This window comes from Hermetia illucens, chromosome 4 (assembly GCF_905115235.1).
Source record: "Hermetia illucens chromosome 4, iHerIll2.2.curated.20191125, whole genome shotgun sequence".
Classification (NCBI taxonomy): domain Eukaryota; kingdom Metazoa; phylum Arthropoda; class Insecta; order Diptera; family Stratiomyidae; genus Hermetia; species Hermetia illucens.
The window spans coordinates 34,380,828-34,400,150 of record NC_051852.1 but is presented as its reverse complement, the minus strand read 5'-3'; the positions used below and the strand labels follow the sequence as shown (position 1 = coordinate 34,400,150).

The 19,323-nt window shown below is 41.4% G+C and overlaps 1 protein-coding gene across 2 annotated transcripts in view; it reads left to right on the top strand.

Moving 5' to 3' along the window:
* The window catches only part of LOC119653416, a 404,817-nt gene that overhangs the window by 111,447 nt on the left and 274,047 nt on the right, over window positions 1-19,323 (top strand). For both annotated transcript variants that reach the window (XM_038057986.1, XM_038057985.1), the window contains exon 3: window positions 8,122-8,236. The gene's annotated coding sequence lies outside the window, so the exon portion shown is untranslated. The remainder of the gene's footprint in view (window positions 1-8,121; window positions 8,237-19,323) is intronic.

Below are 19,323 nucleotides of genomic sequence, written 5' to 3'. Positions count from 1 at the left end.
CTGTCCCTGAAAACCCCACTTGATATCTTTTACAATAATACTCCCAATTCCCAGAAGAAACAGCATAAAATTGATAGCAGTCGTTATCAGAGCTAATAATGAAATTCCGAACCATCGAACATACGTTTCTCTCCCAGACTTTCATCACAATTATAATGATCATGGCATCTTCATCACGGAATATGAATATTCGTGGTATACTGGCCGCTACCATTAATATCACGGCATATAATGGCCAGTATAATGCCGATGAGCCTCATAACATGAATCAAAATCAATGATCAAAGGAATTTTCTCCATAATGGAATGTCACTTGTTGGTTTCTTGTAGCGGCCGTCACCAAACAAGATCACATCACATATGCATGCATGATCCCCTCGGTGGGGTGAAAACTAGTCAGACCGGGCTTATTAGGCTCACCGATCACTGAGCTGGCTTTCAAGAAATATCTAAAAAATGCCGGTCTTGCCATTTACATCTCTCGCTCCGTATCTGAATTGATTGTAGTCTGTGTGTAAATAGACACAGTGCACCCATTCAGTTGATTGCATTCAAAGATATCAATCAGTGGCTTGACCAGATCTTTAATCTATTGAGTTGTTGCTAGATCGGTTCATTTGCATAGGCACCTTGTGGTTGGTGTTGTAAAATTGACCGTGAGCATCTTCGGCAATCTACAATGGTTTCAACTTTGCTTTCAGCGGCTGTATCTGCATTGATATGAGGATCAAATCCACACACGCGCGCGGATGTTGGAAAATCTAAATTCGATCTATTTAACGTTTACGGAATGGATAAAAGATCGTCACAGATCCACAAGATTGATGCCATCGCGGTTGGTTCAATTGAAATACCTGAGCATTTAACTGTACCTTCGCTATGCTTGCTATTATCATTCGCACAGTGGCTATGATCGCTTCCCAATTTCCGTACATTTTTCCATAAAACTGATTTTACAGTTGATTCTGTAAGGTCTGTTGGATGTGCGAAGATCTATCGATTCGCAAAAGATACGTACGCACTCCGATCTTTATATGTGAGAAATAGTTGGATGGCTCAGTTTACGGAGTGAGTGGCTCAGATTGAATGATGTGAATATCAGGCTGTTCGGTTATTGGGTCAGCAGTTTCTTAGATTCACATTTACTGGCTATGATTGCGCTGGAGGCTAATCTCTGGAACGGCCTTAACGTTCTTTGGGAATTCCTTTCGTGTATTGTAATTGGGTAGATAGTAAGATTGATTTGGATTAGGCACGAATTGAAAGGCATGTGACATTGCAAATATTGTGAGCCTTGTCAATTAAAGTGTTAACTCAAGACTTTTGTCTGGATTGAAGTGATGAGAGTCACGCTTTCTTGAGGAGTCGAGCAATAGAAAATGTATAATATTATGTTTAGGTATTTTGGTCTCTTATTAGTAAATACCAATTGAATTCGAGTTTTTTGTGGTCTAGCAAAGCTATTCGGATGAAATTTCGTTAGAAGCTGTCAATAAGATCGTAAGTGTGGAAGAGAGGATTTTATGGAATACCACCAGGAGGAGCTAATGAGGGCTTCGGTTGCTTCTATGTGCTCAACAAATGAAGCATAGCGTGTGCCACCTCAAATGAGAACAAATTATTATACTTTTAAGAAGTAAGCTACTTTAGTCCTGTGTGCTGCGCCGTGAAAGCACTTGCCTATGGTTTAAGCCTGTCGAGAAAATGAGAAAGCATGTTTACTGCAAGTGGTCTATGCATTCAATTGATTCAATTTACCTAGTTATGGTGGTTGCTATAATATTGGTTCCGCTACCCTTCCAGTGTAATTTTCTGCTTTCAGCTGAATAATCCTTGGATGAATTTCTTCAAAGCTGGGCTAGAAAAGAGGAGATTTATTTACTTTTCAGATTTCCTTGCGATGACGACTTCAACACTACTCAAAAATGTGTGGATCTTACATTCAGAGTATGATCAACATCATTACCAGAAGAAAGTGCTTTGGAGTACTTTGTATATTGGAGGATCAGTCTGGCTAAGTTCGAAGTTACCCTCGTTGCGACTTCTGACGCAAATTTTCATATCGCTCAAATTTAATCTTCTCACGTATAATATTTCTTTTTGAGTTTGGTAATGTAGGTAGGTATTTGGTTTGGTTTAAATGACGGTGTATTTAATGGCCGATGACAAGTGCCCCTTGATTTCTAACTGAGTCTTAGACTTTGGTAGTTTCATGCACCAGTACCACAGATATCTTAAAGGGAGGCGCATTGGCGAACATTAACAAAACCCTCTGATTATTATTGTGTATTAAAAGTGGAAGGGGATGTATAATATGGCTTGGACCAGGGTCTGAGAAATAGGTTAGGATTAACATGGGTCCTGTATTTAAGTGGTAAGATACGTATATGTTTGACATAAAAGTAGTAATCGCAGTATAGGAGTACGAGCCTCTTTCCTTGTCGAACAGTCGGATATCACGACGATCTTAAGGGGCTGGTTTGAATTGACTTCGTATAGGATTTGTATTTTTTTACTATCCTTGTTATTCAATATGTCAATCTTGTGGCAAAAGATTTGCTTCTCCCTGAAGAATAGTTTTTCTATTATATATGTCTTGGAAAGATATAATCAAAAGGCCAATTAATTGCTACTGCAGGAAAGGTTTATTGTATTATAGAGATTACAGACAACGTTATCAGATTTTGTGCTTCTTTAATGCGGGAGATATTGGGTTGGGGAAAAAGAAATGTCGTATTTGTGATCGAAATTTGACGCTTTATTTAACATACTTAGAATTATCCGATTTAAGTCAAATATGCGCCGTTTTGTTCGCAAACTTGTTGCCATTTAGAAGGCAACTTCATTATCCCTCCTTTATAAAACCCCCTCTCCTTATTTACAAAAAAAGCAGACAGCCAGTTTTCGCAAACCTCTTTTCAGGCCAACTTAGTAGCCAAGAGCGTTTTGCATGGACCGGAAGAGATGGTAATCACTTGGTGGCAGGTCCGGACTATATAGTGGGTGCGATAGGACATGCCATCCGAGCTGCCGTAGCTTTCGGCGGGTCATCAAAGATGGGTGAGGCAGAGCGTTGTCCTGGTGGAACACATCATCATTCCTATTGACCAATTCTGGCCGCTTCTGGTCAATCGCCTGTTTCAAACGGTCGAATTGCTCACAGTAGAGGACCAAATTGAGGGTCTGGCAATAGTTGAGCAGCTCATAGTGGATGATTCCCTTCCAATCCCACCAAACACACAGCAGAACCTTTCTGGCCGTTAATCCAGTCTTGGCGATAGTTTGGGCCGGCTCGCCGCGCTTCGGCCACGATCTTTTTCGCTTGAGGTTGTCTTACGTGATCCACTTTTCATCACCAGTCACCATCCGCTTCAAAAATGGGTCGAATTCGTTCCGTTTCAGCAGTGCATCGCAGGCGTTGATTCGGTCCAAGAGATTTTTTTCCGTCAACTCTTGTCGCACCCAAACATCCAGCTTTTTTTGGAATCCAATCTTCTGCAAATGGGTCCAAACGGTTTTATGATCCTTACCCAGTTCCTGGCCAATCGAGCGAATGCTCATATGCCGGTCTACTTGGATGATTTCGACTATTTTATCGGTTTCTACGACGATTGGCCTATAAGTACGGGGTGTTTGTTCAATATCCACTACACCAGAACGAAATCTATCGAACCAACGCCGTGCTGTGCGAATCGATACAGTATCGGGCCCATAAACTTCACAAATTTTATTCGGCCGCCTTCGTTGCATTCCTACCTCTCAGGTAGTAAAAAGGACGAATTTCTGGCTCGGTGGACTTCATCTTTGACGCGCTATAACTTGAGACTGAAAGTACGATCACAACACTGTCAAAGAGACACTTGTAGCACAGATTGTCGTCTTCCAATCGCCGTATAGTGTGACCCGATGTGATAAGTACAACACAAGATATGTTTAAGTGTCGTCATCTATTGACAAAATACGACATTTCTTTTTCCTCAACCTAATATTTCAAAGGTTGAAGGCAATGATGATGTTTAAGTACACGATATATTTTACAGCGATTTTTGGTGCTGGAAAATTACACAGTTGGTAATTTTTGAGATTGAATATATTTCGAATATAATTTCAGTCTGGCTTTATTACATACTTTGCCTGTCTTGAAGATGTCATGAGATCATCGGTATATTGCGAGAATTTGAGTGAGGTGGGCGGTTGAATAGGAAATGGAATTGCAGTCAAGATGAGATCTTGAGAGATCCCATCGCTTGTCTGCTCCATTTAGGAGATAAATGCTCGTCTCCTTATATGTATGCTCCGAGTGCTACCCTAGGATAAACGTAAACCTTGTACATCCATCTGGATTCCTTTTAATTTTGTCCTTACAAATCTAGCTTCAGATATCTTTCAGATCTCGTGCAGTGTCTGTTCTCTGCAGGTACATACAAAGTGTTCCACCTACGAATCATTTTCGCAGTTCTAATCCGGGTCGCTAGTTATGACCATGTCGTTATTTTTCTTGTGATTGGCTTACGAGAATAAATTCCTTTTAGCCTCGCAATGGTTGAGATTAATTTGTAACAGTTCCATTTTTAATTTGCGTTAAGGGCTTTTTTTATATTATTGCCTATATACTAAGCTACTGACAGCATTACCCCAACGACCCTCATTCTTCTTTTTTCTGATCGTATTTACGCAAGTCGTGTGACCAAAGCAATTGTGATATCACCTTTAATGTTCCCGAAATTCATACGGAAGGCTTTTATAGCCGACCTTGCGATTTCGTTTTTTCATGATCTCCTGCTGGCTAGTCCTTCCGCTCGATTCTGGCAGAAATCGCGCCTTTTATTCTCACAATTTTACTTTTTAACCTAGAATTCCGTTTCTCAGATTTCTGGTTGACGGTTTTTCCGATTGACGTGTTTTTATGAAAGGGAGAACCGTAGTTCCAGCACTCAGGCGTTTAGTAGGTCTATTGTACTATCCCTTTAGACTATCACAAACATTTATGACTATAGCCAGGATTCGAATACAGAGCACGACATTGAAATCGTGAAATTGACCCCCCAACTAAACGACCCCGAAGAATACTGGTGTACATTGCCTTTCTTTGTTTGGAGATAATGATCCCTTTTGATCTTATTCCCATTATATTTACCTTGTACTTGGCGGCTATCTTTCATTAGCCCTGCCTGCCTTCCCTTCGAAGTTGACTTCCAAGAGATATGCTGGGGCTATTTGTTCTTCTCAAAAACTTCCTGGCTGTTCTGTGTTGTTGGAAATGGAGACCGTTTATCCTTTGGAATAGGTGCCGACTGGCTTTTAAACATTTGGTTGGTATTCCTTTTTTTTTAATTTTGATTTTTAATGAATATGCTTCATTTTCTTTTTCATTACATTTAATACTGGCCAAGTGATGAGCATTCAGTTGCAGGAGCAACTCACAGATGAACACAAACATCCATGACGAACCGAGACTGGAACCTGGGGTAACGCGATTGAGAGACTGATGCTCCACCAACTAGGCCATCACACCGGAACTTTAAAGAGAAAATCCTGACCCGAGGAAAAATTATGTTGGTAAATTGGGCTGGGGTTGAAATTATGCGCCGCAGCGCTGTAATATCTTTTTCTATTATAATCTCGATTTCAGCGCTTCGAGAAAAGTGTGGGCCCTGGAGAATTCCCTATTTTTCCTGATTCTTATTAGGAATGTTCATGTTGTTCAACCGAGGCGATTGTGTTGGTCGATCGCTTTCGAAAAGTCAATCCTTCTTACTTTGGAACTTATTGAATCCGATTTCACGTAATCATTTAATTGCAAAATTCCATTCGATGCTTTCAGTAGTTTAATCCCTTAATCGAAATGTTCTTCATGTTCCATTTTATTTTAAATATTCATTTCCTATAAGTGAATGTCTGCTCGTATACAATCGAATTTAATCCTTGTAAAATGATGACTTCACGGACAACACCAATGCCTTTACATAATTTCAACCCAACCCCGAAGCAACAATCAGAGCAGATTTTCCGGATAAAATCCAACAATGTGGAAAACAACGTTCCACCACTTAACGACATCCTTCCTAATCCAAGGATTACGTTCGCTCCAACCACTGGGTTGTCTTTCACTCACTTACTTTCTATTATACATCCTATTACGCCGCATAAAAATGCCCAGCCTGAGTGTATAATTAGAGACACAATCAGCATGCCACCAACTTTTTCGTTACAGAGCCTTGAATTCTCCTTATCCCACCAGGTTTGAGCAGGCAGAGGAGCGTCTATTACAGTACACCCCTTCCTATCCAGACCCCTTTTGCATATATAATTAAGTCATTATTCACTCGTTTACTAGATTTTCCCACCGCCGTAATATTTCTCTGGCCGAAAAAAAACCCACAATCGACCTAAGGAAAAACGAGCGACGATAAAACCGAGAACTCCATCATTGAGTTTAGCAAAAACCCCAACAAGCACACATTTCTATCGAATTGTAGCAATCAAGAGCTCCAACAAGTTTATAGTCATCAGGAATGGAATTGGAGTTGAATATGAAAGTCTTTTTGCGCGTTCAACACCCATTGCCAGCACAACACAGCGCCAGGAGTATTTCGGTTGCTCGCTTTTCCGGCAACAGACGAAAAAACATATCCTGACGCCTGGCAGATAGGTTGGAAAACAATTCATGTGCTATGTATGTTGGGGTCGGGATTGTTATGAGAGTTGTAGAAAGTTCTCGAGTGAACAGAAAAGTGGAAAAGGTCACAGAATGGGTTGAAAGTATTGGGCGAAGGCTTTAAGAATGAAAAGCTTTAAATGTGTGAAGTTCCAGGATTGGAGGGTACAGAAATAGATTTCAAATGCTGAACCTTGAGTGGGTTTTATGAGTATGTCAATGAAAGCCACGATTGTGCTCAAATTTCAAAATTATGTGATTTGTCTAGAATGCTTTTATTCATTCTCATTAAACTTAATTCAATTAGAAAATAGATTGAAATTAATCGGTTGAGTCCTGATGAGCTTTACGATTATTCCCTTCCTATTTAATGATCTAGGGGAAGTGCAGGCTCCTCGTCTCTTCAAAAATGGTCAGCTACTTCCCTTAAACGTTCTACACTATACCCTCCTGATTGAATTACCAACCACCCGCTGAGACAACCGTTTGCTATATGACGGCGACTGAACCCTTCACTTAAAGGACAACGATCATCCTCGATATGCCGGGAAACGCTTTTGTTATTTGCTTCAATAGCGGCATCAACAAGCCCCTTGTTCTCTTATATCCTTTTATTCGACTGCGTTCTTCTGCTTATACCGTCGACGAGTAGAAACACTCATCCTCATGTAGTCCTAATAGTCCTTGTATAACTGTTTCGACTCTATCATGAATTTTCGGTTTCTATACCGTCGGTTTCCTCTCTTCACATTCAGCGAATGGTGCTTTCAAGTGGCACATGTCGTGCCGCGCCATTTGTGTCCTTTGATTTACGACCAAAAACGGACGCGTAGTCGCTAACTTTGTTATACCGTACATATGTACCTACTTACAGCGGCTGTTGAAGGATATTTAACATTGGCATGTTGAAGAATGTACGCATATGTGGCATATTCGCTGCCAAAACATGGTTCCCTTCTTCTCTGTACGTTCCTAATGGGAAGGGAGATGTGGAAAGACAAAAACGGATATTCGCGTCGAGAGCAATATATCCTTGTAAATCTGACGTGCAAAAAGTATAAGGGTCGAGAAAAAACACAAAAGATCCTTTCGCCACTGATGGAGATGTATGCATAGTATAGGCTCAGCCGAAATCAGGCTCCTCATTCACTTAACTCTCGAAACCAGTACAGTATTGGACGGTTGTAATTAAAAGCAGCCAACTAAAATCACTAATGAAAGGGGCATACTATTGTACATCCGGTCTGAAAGCGTGGGAGCTAAGGAAAAAAGGGTCTCTCTGGTATGTGTTCGATAATGAGATTTTTCTTGAGGCCGTTCAGGTCATATTACCAAAAAAGGATACGATTCAAGAGGGAATAGTTTATAGCCTGAAGTAATTTCGTTACGATTGTTCCCTATTCCATTCTTTTCCAGGACTAACTAGAATATCCTACAATGCTTTTTTATTTCTTTCATTTCAGAACGTCCATAATTCATCCGGAGAGAGAGTGTAATCTAACACAGCGGGCGTGTTTAGTTGGTTGTGCAATGGTATCTGTGCGATTTCCATTAATGATTGGCAGTTGTTAAGCCCAGGTGAGTTTTTTCAAAAATAATTTTTTTTGCTAAGATGAAGTGTTCATTAGTTCGCTTCTCCAGATAAAGAGCTTAGAGAAGTTTACTGTACTCGTATGTATTGGCATAAAGGGCTAGGACTAGAACTAATTTTGGGTAGTTCAACGAATGACGAAATATTGCAGATGAATTTTCCGTTGCTAGTTAGTGTTTGTTTTGTTATGTACAAACATATGATTTCGGGAACCACTTTCATCTTTCTTTAGTGCGGAAAAGTAAGCTAAGATCGGGTTCTTGCTACAGTTAAGGAACAAAATAAGCTTTTATTTGTAACAGCAATCATTCGGGAATTGCTTCAAGATCCAACATTTTCCTTTGATTCCGCCGTCTTCCAGGATCATTCCTCCGATTAGTGGCTACGACTGGCAACTTATAATCAAATCATATAATTGGCTCCCACATAAGAAGTGAGGAGTAGTACCAGTGAGCCCTCGAAAGGAGTTTAAGAAAGGCGCATAGAACAGCTCTTGAAGATGTGGTTGGCAAAAAGCCGATCAATAGGCCTAAGGACGAACAGGGAGCATAATTTTGGAAAATTAAGCGTATAACTATGCCAATTGGGGGGGCCATTAGGTTAGTCGAAATCGTCTAGAACGAATGAACATACGGCAATTGTCGTTGGAAAACGTGAATTTGGTGTGAAGTTACATTCTTATTAGAAAAAGTTGGCGACTATTCCGGAAAAAATGAGCGGTTGTAAATAAGCTGTTAAAGAACGGTCAACCAGGGGAAAAGGGCTCTGAATTCTACAAAATACAGAACTAAGATCATCCCTCGATAAGAAGTCGGTGTACATTTTTTTGTTAGATATTCCGCCCAGAATCCTTCTCCTCCCTGACAAGTATGGTGGTAGGGTTATAAGCATTACACTCAGATTCCTAACCCTACCTGACGAGGCAGGGAATAAGACAAAAGCAATATCGGCCTATGTAGAGAGTTTTCACCGTGTCTGATTGAAGGGCTGAGACACTCAAAGGAACATTGAGAGGAGGGTTGCAACGCCTTGGTTAAGTTTGTTGAGTGTCAGTCTTTCGATCTAGTTGATCTTATTTCAAATCCCGATTATGGTCAAGGATGTTTTTTGTTCTTTTTAGTGCTTACCTCAACACTAACCTTCCACGTTCTCTAATTTGACGATTCTGTATCACAAGGGTCCTTGCTTCATCAACGGAAATATCATTTCAAATGTGTTTCACTGCTTGTCTCGCTACTGGAGGCTTACAGTTTGGACGGTTAATATGTATGATGATAATAAAACTGCAGCCCAGTTGCGTTGAAAATTAAATATTAAAAAAATAGCAATATAGGGAGCCCTATACCCCAGAAAGGATTCCTCTTGAGTCGTTACACACTTTCTTCAAATGTTTGCCACGTTCAGATGCAACGTTGGAAATCCTCTTTGAAAATAGGCCGCAGATGGCCAGTCTCAACTCATATTTCTTCTGTGGGCTGAAATTGGGACCCTTTCTTAGGCATTTCTAGTTTAGGGAAAAGCGAAGGAACATTATATTAAATCCTTATCCTTATATTAATACCTGTTGTCTTGACAGTTAAGACATTCTAAATCGTGCATGAAGAATATGTTTTCTTGATGAACTTGTCATTTCCCCACGAATTCAGCCATTTGTGCACGGCAACACAAAGCCATCGTTCCGTGATGTGACGCTACACTCTCCATCACAAATGCCAACAATAAATTCAATAACAGATAGTATGGAAGATTTTCTGATAAATGGTAAGTGTTAGGCTAGGATTTCGGACAATCTAAAGGGAACCCCAAGCGAAACTTTGATTGTAATGCTAAAGGCTGAACGGTCACTGGGGTTAAGCTGGGTACCAGACATTCTGCAGTTTCTGTTCATCTAGTCTTGGTCAGGCAACTCTCCACTTCGAAACTATTGCTTTGGGAGCTACCTACGCAAAAATCAATTCTGAAAATAAGTCTATTTCAATCGCTAGTATCATGATCTGATTGAGGGGGCAATTCTAAGCTCATCAAAGGAAAATCTGATTTTAAGCTTGGATTTTTGACATCCAGTACTAATTGTAACCAATTAGACGAAGCAAAGTAGGCCCCTTCTGTCAGGTTAGCTGATACAAGGCTCCAGCCTTCGCCACCAACTATTATTATTATTATCCCCAGATAAACACTTCCTTAAGGCAGAACAAAATTTCAAGTAATGCACTTCTAGACAAACCTCAATTTTCTAATTGTACTAAAGCTAGAGGAAAAGATCTACGACCGAAGCTCAGCCCAAGCAACAGCGGTCTTCTAATGATCGCAAATCATCCGCTTATACACTGGCGAAGGAAACTAGCTTTCAACGCCGAAAGATTCATTGATAGCCAAAACGATGGGTCTTTCAATGTTAACAATATCTGCCAGGTTGTTATAGCGAGCGACGAGAACAGCTAAGGGCAAACTATTTTGCCTCTTAGAACTGCCTTAAGGCTTGATATACCGTAATATGCTAAAGCCGAACTTTGCCGGCTAAAAGCGTGTAGTTCAGTTAGCCCTGCCCTTTCTTCAACGATATGTGATTGGGTGCATCAATAACTCTAAAAGGGTTTTTTCGCTGTCATCGTTAAAGTAACACTCTTTCTAATTTCCGGAACAAGAGCGGACTATCGTTGAGGTTTCCGAAGCGCGTGTGGGCCAAAACAATGGATTCTACTAGGTTAGGCCGGTAAATAGAGCTGTGCTTCTTTTAATTAGCCGAGGAGGTAACCTTCCAATCCTTTTCAGGGAAATACAGAATTTCACCTGAAGTTTAATACATTGGTCATCACTTCTGCTAGCCCCGTCTAAAGAGCTTAGGTGCTTGGGGCAAGCGAAACAACCACTCTATCGCCCAATGTTGAATCCTAATTGTAACAAACCTGAGCGTGGTATATCATCAACGACATTCCCTAGCAACTACATTAGTCATTCAACTTCAATGCTGAAACAGCTCTCCTATGTTGACTTTTCTCCTATCTCGGTATTCGCTCCTGCTTATTATCTCCGCTTGTTTCTTTGCTATCTCCCTTACACTGCGTATTTCCCCCTTTTTCCCTCTTCTCTTTCCGAAATGCTGCCTCCTCTCTGATCTTTATATGATCATCTTGCTCTCTCATTGTTGAGAAGAAGTTGGAGTCGCAATGGTAGGAGTGGTGGTGATACGTGATGCTAATTCCTCATGGTCCTCATTTTGACCGCAGCATCTTAAATGTCAAAATAATTCAGACGATTTCCAAGCCTGCTCTCGTTCTTGTAGGTTGTTGTTGTGATTAGCCACACAAATTCAATCTTTTAAAGTAGTTGAGTTGCTTGATCGCTTTGAGATACTCTTCGATCCTGATTGTGATACTTTTTGAAGTTAATCGAAATTTGAAGATAAACTTAAATTGAGTATTTTCAGCAGTCGACCTATAATGAATATATCGCTGCATTCACCTTTTAGTGGGGTCTAGCGCGTCAACCACAGCTACACGCCATTGTTCGCGGTCCAGTGGAATACATTTCTGTATTTCCAGATTTTAGAGAAGGCAGCGAAAGTGGATCTAGCGCTGTTATTATATCGAATGACATGCAGTTCGGTGCCACCGTCCCCAGAAACCCCTATATCGATCGACACCTTCGATTCTCTGCACATTAATGAAGATAGGGAGAGTGCGGTGATCCAGAACCATTTGGTCAAGGTCCATGACCCGGTGAGAAAGCAAGGAGGAATGACGCCATCATTCATTGAATCCCTCCACTTCCTCTGGACAAGGCACAATGCAGGACGGCATCGACAACAAGACAGGGTGCAACCCTGCCGCGTTCCGGTTTGGACTTCAAATTTCTCTTCGATTTTACCTCGACACAGCACGTGATGTTTGGCGGAATGTCCCTTATTATACAGGAGGCAAGTTGAAATCCAATCGCCAAGCTCTGACAAGCTATGTGCCACAATGACGAGGTGATGGAAGCTGCAGAAATTCACAAAACACTTTCCACTGTCGTTACGATCGTCAAGATGTTTCCCCATCACTTGTCGGAGCAAAGTGTCATCAGCCATCATGATCACTATGTCACCTTTGGGAAGACTCCCCTGAAGTGCTTTTAATTGCTGGTAGAAAGCATATTTCTCCACTATATCGGAAGTCTCCGCTGGTGTATAGCACTGTGCCATTTTGATGCTCCTTAACCTGGATACAAGTCTGTCAGAAACCGGCTCCTTGATCAAGAGAGCACGTTTTGCGATGGCCGCCAGAAAAAAACCGACACCGGATTCGCGTCTGCTACCACTAGGATTTTTAGAGTGCAAGCGTACAGGGAAGAATTTGAGTGCATTCTTTTGCCCCAAATCACACTGTAAGTCAAACTTTTTAGAAATAGCGCCCAACGTGGGGCGAAAATGGTGTGACCCACGAAATTCCTTGTTTTGCGAGTAGACCATTTGCCTTAAAATTGTCTCAGTAAGGTGGCACTAGGTCTTCAGATTTGACTCTAGCCTTGACAGACATGACGTACATTTTTATTGACTTTTGTTGAATAGAAGACTTGTGGCAAAAGAACATTCCCTTGGCCACATATCCAATCCTATATACTAGAGTTTCCTGTTCTCTTCCTTATGATATGCAACAAAAGTTTGTAATTTTTAGGTTGGTTTAGAGGTATCACATTTCAATAATAATTGCTTTCAGAAGTTTCTGTAGATACCTACAAATTTGGCTAATCGTCAATAAATTTTTCCGTCTTCCTGGATGATCCTTTCCTATCTGTTATCGAATAACAACTCGTTAGTCATTTTTTTTCTTCAGATATAAAGAACAATCTAGTGGGTGTGAACTACTGATGAAACTTTGAAAATAGATGGTTGTTACTTTAGTTGGGCCGCCACCGTTTTTGGGGATTTTAAAGAAAACCATAATTGTGGATTAGAAGGGTAGGGCTCAAAGCTCACCAGAATTTACTCCTCGCTTATCAAGGTCACGGTCTAGGAAGAGCAGAGGTGTCAAAATGGCGCGCCACAGCGCTAATTGTGTTTTCTTTCCCGGAACGAGCAAATTTTACCTACTTACCTACCCGCACGTATTTTAGGGGTTAAAACGAATTCATCATCATCATCATAAGGAACTCCAGACATCCCGGTTTTGCGCCGAGGTCCACCAATTCGATATCCCTAAAAGCTGTCTGGCGTCCTGACCTACGCCATCGCATCCATCTGAGGCAGGGCCTGCCTTATCTTCTTTTTTTACCATAGATATTGCCCTTATAGACTTTCCGGTGGGATCATTCTCATCCATACGGATTAAGTGACCCGCCCACCGTAACCTATTGAGCCGGATTTTATCCACAACCGGACGGTCATGGTATCGCTCATAGTTTTCGTCATTGTGTAGGCTACGGAATCGTCCATCGTCATGTACTGGGCCAAAAATTCTTCGGAGGATTCTTCTCTCGAACGCGGTCAAGAGTTCGCAATTTTTCTTGCTAAGAACCCAAGTTTCCGAGGAATACATGAGGACTGGCAAGATCATAGTCTTGTACAGTAAGAGCTTTGACCCTATGGTGAGACGTTTCGAGCGCAACAGTCTTTGTAAGCTGAAATAGGCTCTGTTGACTGACAACAACTTTGCGCGGATTTCATCATCATAGCTGTTATCGGTTGTGATTTTCGACCGTAGATAGGTGAAATTATCAACGGTCTCCAAGTTGTATTCTCCTATCCTTATTCTTCTTCGTGTTTGACCAGTGCGGTTTGATGTTGTTGATTGATTCGTCTTCGGTGCTGACGTTGCCACCATATATTTTGTCTTGCCTTCATTGATGTGCAGCCCAAGATCTCGCACCGCCTGCTCGATCTGGATGAAGGCAGTTTGTACGTCTCGGGTGGTTCTTCCCATAATGTCGATATCGTCAGCATAGGCCAGCAGTTGGACGGACATAAAGAGGATCGTACCTCTTGCATTTACCTCAGCATCGCGGATCACTTTCTCGAGGGCCAGGTTAAAGAGGACGCATGATAGGGCATCCCCTTATCATAGACCGTTGTTGATGTCGAATGGTCTTCAGAGTGATCCTGCTGCTTTTATCTGGCCTCGCACACTGGTCAGGGTCAGCCTAGTCAGTCTTATTAATTTCGTTGGGATACCGAATTCTCTCATGGCCGTGTACAGTTTTACCCTGGCTATGCTATCGCAGGCGGCTTTAAAGTCGATAAACAGATGGTGCAACTGTTGTCCATATTCCAACAGTTTTTCCATCGCTTGCCGCAGAGAGAAAACCTGATCTGTTGCTGATTTGCCTGGAGTGAAGCCTCTTTGGTATGGGCCAATGATGTTCTAGGCTATCCGGCCTACCAAGATAGCGAAGAATATCTTATAGATGGTAGTCAGCAACGTGACACCTCTATAATTGCTGCACTCTGTGATATCTCCCTTTTTATGTATCATCATCATCAATGGCGCAACAACCGGTATCTGGTCTAGGCCTGCCTTAATAAGGAACTCCAGACATCCCGGTTTTGCGCCGAGATCCACCAATTCGATATCCCTAAAAGCTGTCTGGCGCCCTGACCTACGCCATCGCTCCATCTTAGGCAGGCTCTGCCTCGTCTTCTTTTTCTACCATAGATATTGCCCTTATAGACTTTCCGGGTGGGTTTTATGTATGAGACAGATAATACCTCGTTGCCAATCGTCAGGCATTGATTCGCTGTCCCATACCTTGAGCACAAGTTGATGAACCACTTGGTGTAACTGGTCGCCTCCATATTTAACCAATTCGGCTGTAATTCCATCGGCTCCTGGCGATTTTTTAGCCGATGTATTGCACGAACTGTTTCTCCTAAACTTGGTTGTGGCAGTATTTGCCCGTCGTCTTCAGTTGGTGGGACCTTCAACTCGCCTATGTTCTGGTTGTTCAGTAGCTCATCAAAGTACTCAACCCATCGGTCCAATATGCCCATTCTGTCGGAAATCAGATTTCCCTCTTTGTCTCGGCAGGATGAGCATCGAGGTGTATAAGACTCCATCCTGCTGACTTGTTGGTAAAACTTTCGCGCCTGGTGCGATTCCTTCCTGTACTTTTCTAGTTGACAGACTTGTTGGTTCTCCCAGGCTTCCTTTTTTCGTCTGTGAAGTCGCTTCTCCGCTCGACGGAGTTCGTGATAAGTCTCTGCGCGTGCCCGCGTTCTTTGAAAATGCAACATTACTGCGTATGCGGCATTCTTCCGTTCCGTTGCTAGCTTACATTCATCGTCAAACCAGCCGTTCCGACTTCTTTTGCGGCTGGGGCCAAGTATGTTTGTGGCCGTATGAATGATAATGTTCTTCAGGTGATTGTGAAGATCATTTGTTGATGCTTCATCTCCAGGTCCTCTGTTGACTGCAGTTATTGCGGCATCCATTTCCCTCTTATAGGTGTCGCCGAGGGTTGTGTTGTGGATGGCTTCAGTGTTCACTCTCACCTGATTGTCATAGGGGATTTTAGGTGGTATTGTTATTCGAGCTCGGAGCACCATGCCAACGAGATAGTGTTCCGAGTCTATATTGGCCCCCCTATATGTTCTGACATTCATCAAGGCTGGGAGGTGGCGGCGTTCGATCAACACGTGGTCAATTTGGTTGAAAGTGGTCCCGTCTGAAGAGGCCCACGTATGTTTTTGGACCGCTTTCCGCGCAAACCAGGTACTTCCGACAACCATTTCGTGTGACCCTGCTAATTGAATAATCCCCATTCCGTTATCATTTGTTTTTTCGTGTAAGCTATGGGAGCCAACGTATCGCCTGGATACTGGCTCCTTCCCTACTTGGCTGTTAAAATTCCCAAGTATGATTTTAATATCATATCTGGGACAGGCTTCGAGAGTTCGTTCTGCTGCCTCGTAGAAGGTATCCTTCTCCGACTCTGCAGTCTCCTCTGTAGGGGCGTGAATGTTAATGAGGCTTATATTTCTAAACTTGCCTCGCAAGCGCAGGATGCATAGCCGTTCGCTTATGTTGAAAACGAATTAATAATAAATAATTGAGGTGGTCAAACCATCATTGTATGGATGTAGTACACCGTTACTGAGTCAAATTTACAGTACACCACATCTTCCCGATATCTTCTGTGAAAACAATATTATTCGTCCCCCTTAATAGATAGTCAGTAATGATCGCATCTTGTAAGACACTCATCCCTCCGAATGATGTAATTCCTTAACTCAGTGTTCATTTTACTATTATAAGACGGATTGTTGAAAATTATAGTTACAGTTTTTTGAAAGAAGTTATCAAACGTAGATTTTGCGAAGTTCATTGAAGGAACTCTACGAAATTTTCCGTTTCTTTCGCAATAACAAAGATAAAAGATTCTGGGATGACTTTTAGTTCCCGTGGCATCCCAAACAGACAATCGATTTCTTGAGACTTAATTGTGGTAAATTAAGTTCTGATTTAAAATCAAGATGAAGTAATTCTTGATTTTTCTGCTCGATTCGATACCTAGCGTATTCTTGATTCATTCAGTAATTTGAACTAGAACTAGAAATCCAACCAATCTTAGCGCAAATACGAATTATCTTTAATCGGTTCACACTGCATGGTAGCTCCTGTAGTTTTTATCTGATTTGTTTTCGAGAATTTTTCCCTTCTATTCCAGACAAATTACTTATTTGGGTTCATCCATGATGAATCGAAAACATGGAGGTCACTACACTCGACCCGCTACTCTTAGCACTGGTCCACTATCTAATAATAGTAATAATGGTTTTCTGCTTTTTTCCTTCTATCAAACAAACATTTCTGCATTATCTCCCGCTCGAGATCTAAGAGGTTATTATCTTGTTAGGTATGTAAAAAGCGGCCCAAAGTGCCCGCACGCACACCTCCATTGATTATAAGAGTCCAACATGTTATTACTTCTGGTTGCAAGAAGAAATGACCGTAGGATCGTAGTCACTCGTATTCGTACTACAGTTGCTAAATTTTTGTGTACAAATTATCTTTCAATGACCCCTTGTGCTTTTTCGAACATACCGGCCGGTTTGGAAAGGTTGATGTACAAGTTGTTCTGACAGTTGGACGGTAGCCCCATTGGAGGTGGTTAGATTCGGAAAAAAGTTAATGATGATGGGATTCAGTTAGATCTTAATGATTAGAAATGATCGAGTTCCGGTAAACAAAGTCATCATCAGGAACGATCTATAATAATATATGATAGTAGATGCAGTTTTACCGGGATAAAACCGATGGGCCAAGCATAAACCAGATAAGCAAAAGGGTACCTCATTATGAACGGTCCAGTCCCACTGGAATCTAATTAGGGACAGGAACTGAAGCGGAAATTACTGTGCTTGAGATAAATTGGTTCATTCACGATTTCACGGGCAGTGTAAGATATAAAAAAAGATTAAATCAAATCAGGAGCTTGGAGTCCAATTTCTCTTTTGGCGCTTGTGTAGCTGATGATTTTAAATTTCATTTCCTGTCAGTTATAGATAATTCAGCTTCCTAGCATTTTTCAGAAAGTCACAATTAGAGCCCAAGGACATAAAGCAGACCTCAGCAATCCTTGAACCAAAATATCTAATCAAAGCCTAAATTTTCTGATTATGTAAATGATTTCATTTAAATCTTTCTTAAGTACCTCTTCCGAGTCAAATTAACTCTATCCCGCGCCAGATACAATCAAAGAGCTTCATTGACGTTCAAGCTCTGAGCGGCCATGGAACATCCACGCTATCTCTCGAAGGATTCAGGATTGGAAAGGTTGTAGAACTTTCATGACCAAAAGAGTTCACTAGGATGGGAAGGCACGTGTTCTCTTCAAAGTGAAAAATGCACAAATCGATTTTGGGTTCATTTCCTTTGATACTTCAAAGTGACAGCCATTCGATTACTTTCTTGATATAGTTTTCGAAAACTGTTGATGCGCTACTAGCGTTGAAGTTTGAACTTGGTATGATGGATTATCTGCAAAAGTGGATATTAAAACTTTGCAGTCACATGGGATGTTAGTTGTACATATATGAAAGATGAAAAAGCTGGCACATAATATTTCTCTGAGAAATGTTTGATTGGATTTCAAAGTGCTTAGTCGTGAAAGAGTTCTATTTGATGATAAATTTCCTGGAAAATAGAATGCTCTTAGGTTTGAATTTGAACAAGACTATGTTTTTCGAATTATCAGACAGAATATCAAATATGTATTTGCATAGATGCCACCTCCTTTAGCACCCTTGGAAAACATTTTCTATAACACGACTGATTCCAGCGTGCTATAGTTATTCTGAAATTCAATTAGGAGGTATATCGTATTTTCTCCATGTGCAAACACAATTTTCATACCGCATTGTCGACAGCAAAAACAAATTCATCCTGCCCATTTTCCCGCCCAGAAAGTCTATAAGGGCAACATCTATGATAGTAAAAGAAGACGAGGCATACCCTGCCTGAGATGGAGCGATGGCGTAGGTCAGGACGACAGACAGCTTTTAGCGACAACGAATTGGTGGAGCCTAGATCGGATATCGGTTTTTGCGCCGTTGATTATAATGATTTTCCATTGCAAACAGTTGAACGAGTATACCCTCTAGAGTAGTTTAATAACGTTTACCATGTCCAAGCATTAACAGTTCCTTTTTCTCTTTTCCTGCAACATTTCGAGATGTTTCGCAGGCTTGGTCACCCGTCCTGTAGATCGTTGAGGTAGTCGATTAAAAATCATCCAGAGTTCACAAGGGTACTGTAACATATCACCTTGAAGACAACACCTGTAGGTGTCTTCGGTCACGCTGCTCCGTAGAGCATCGTCTGATGAGTTCGATCGCAATGAGTTTCCATGTTTTGTCCAAGGTCAATGTGATAGATTAAAGTCGCTCTTGAAATATCACACCGTGATTCAAGATTATAGTTGATGGACGACAACCTACCATCCGGCCAATAGTAAGCAGTTTACCCTTTTGGGGTCCTTAGCCTAAGTAAAGCGTAGCGGAAGATAAAGTCTTGTATACGACATCTATATCCTAGGCAAGAAGTCGTCCCCTCATGATTTACGACGGCTTTTTAGACCAGCAAAACTATAATGGCATCGA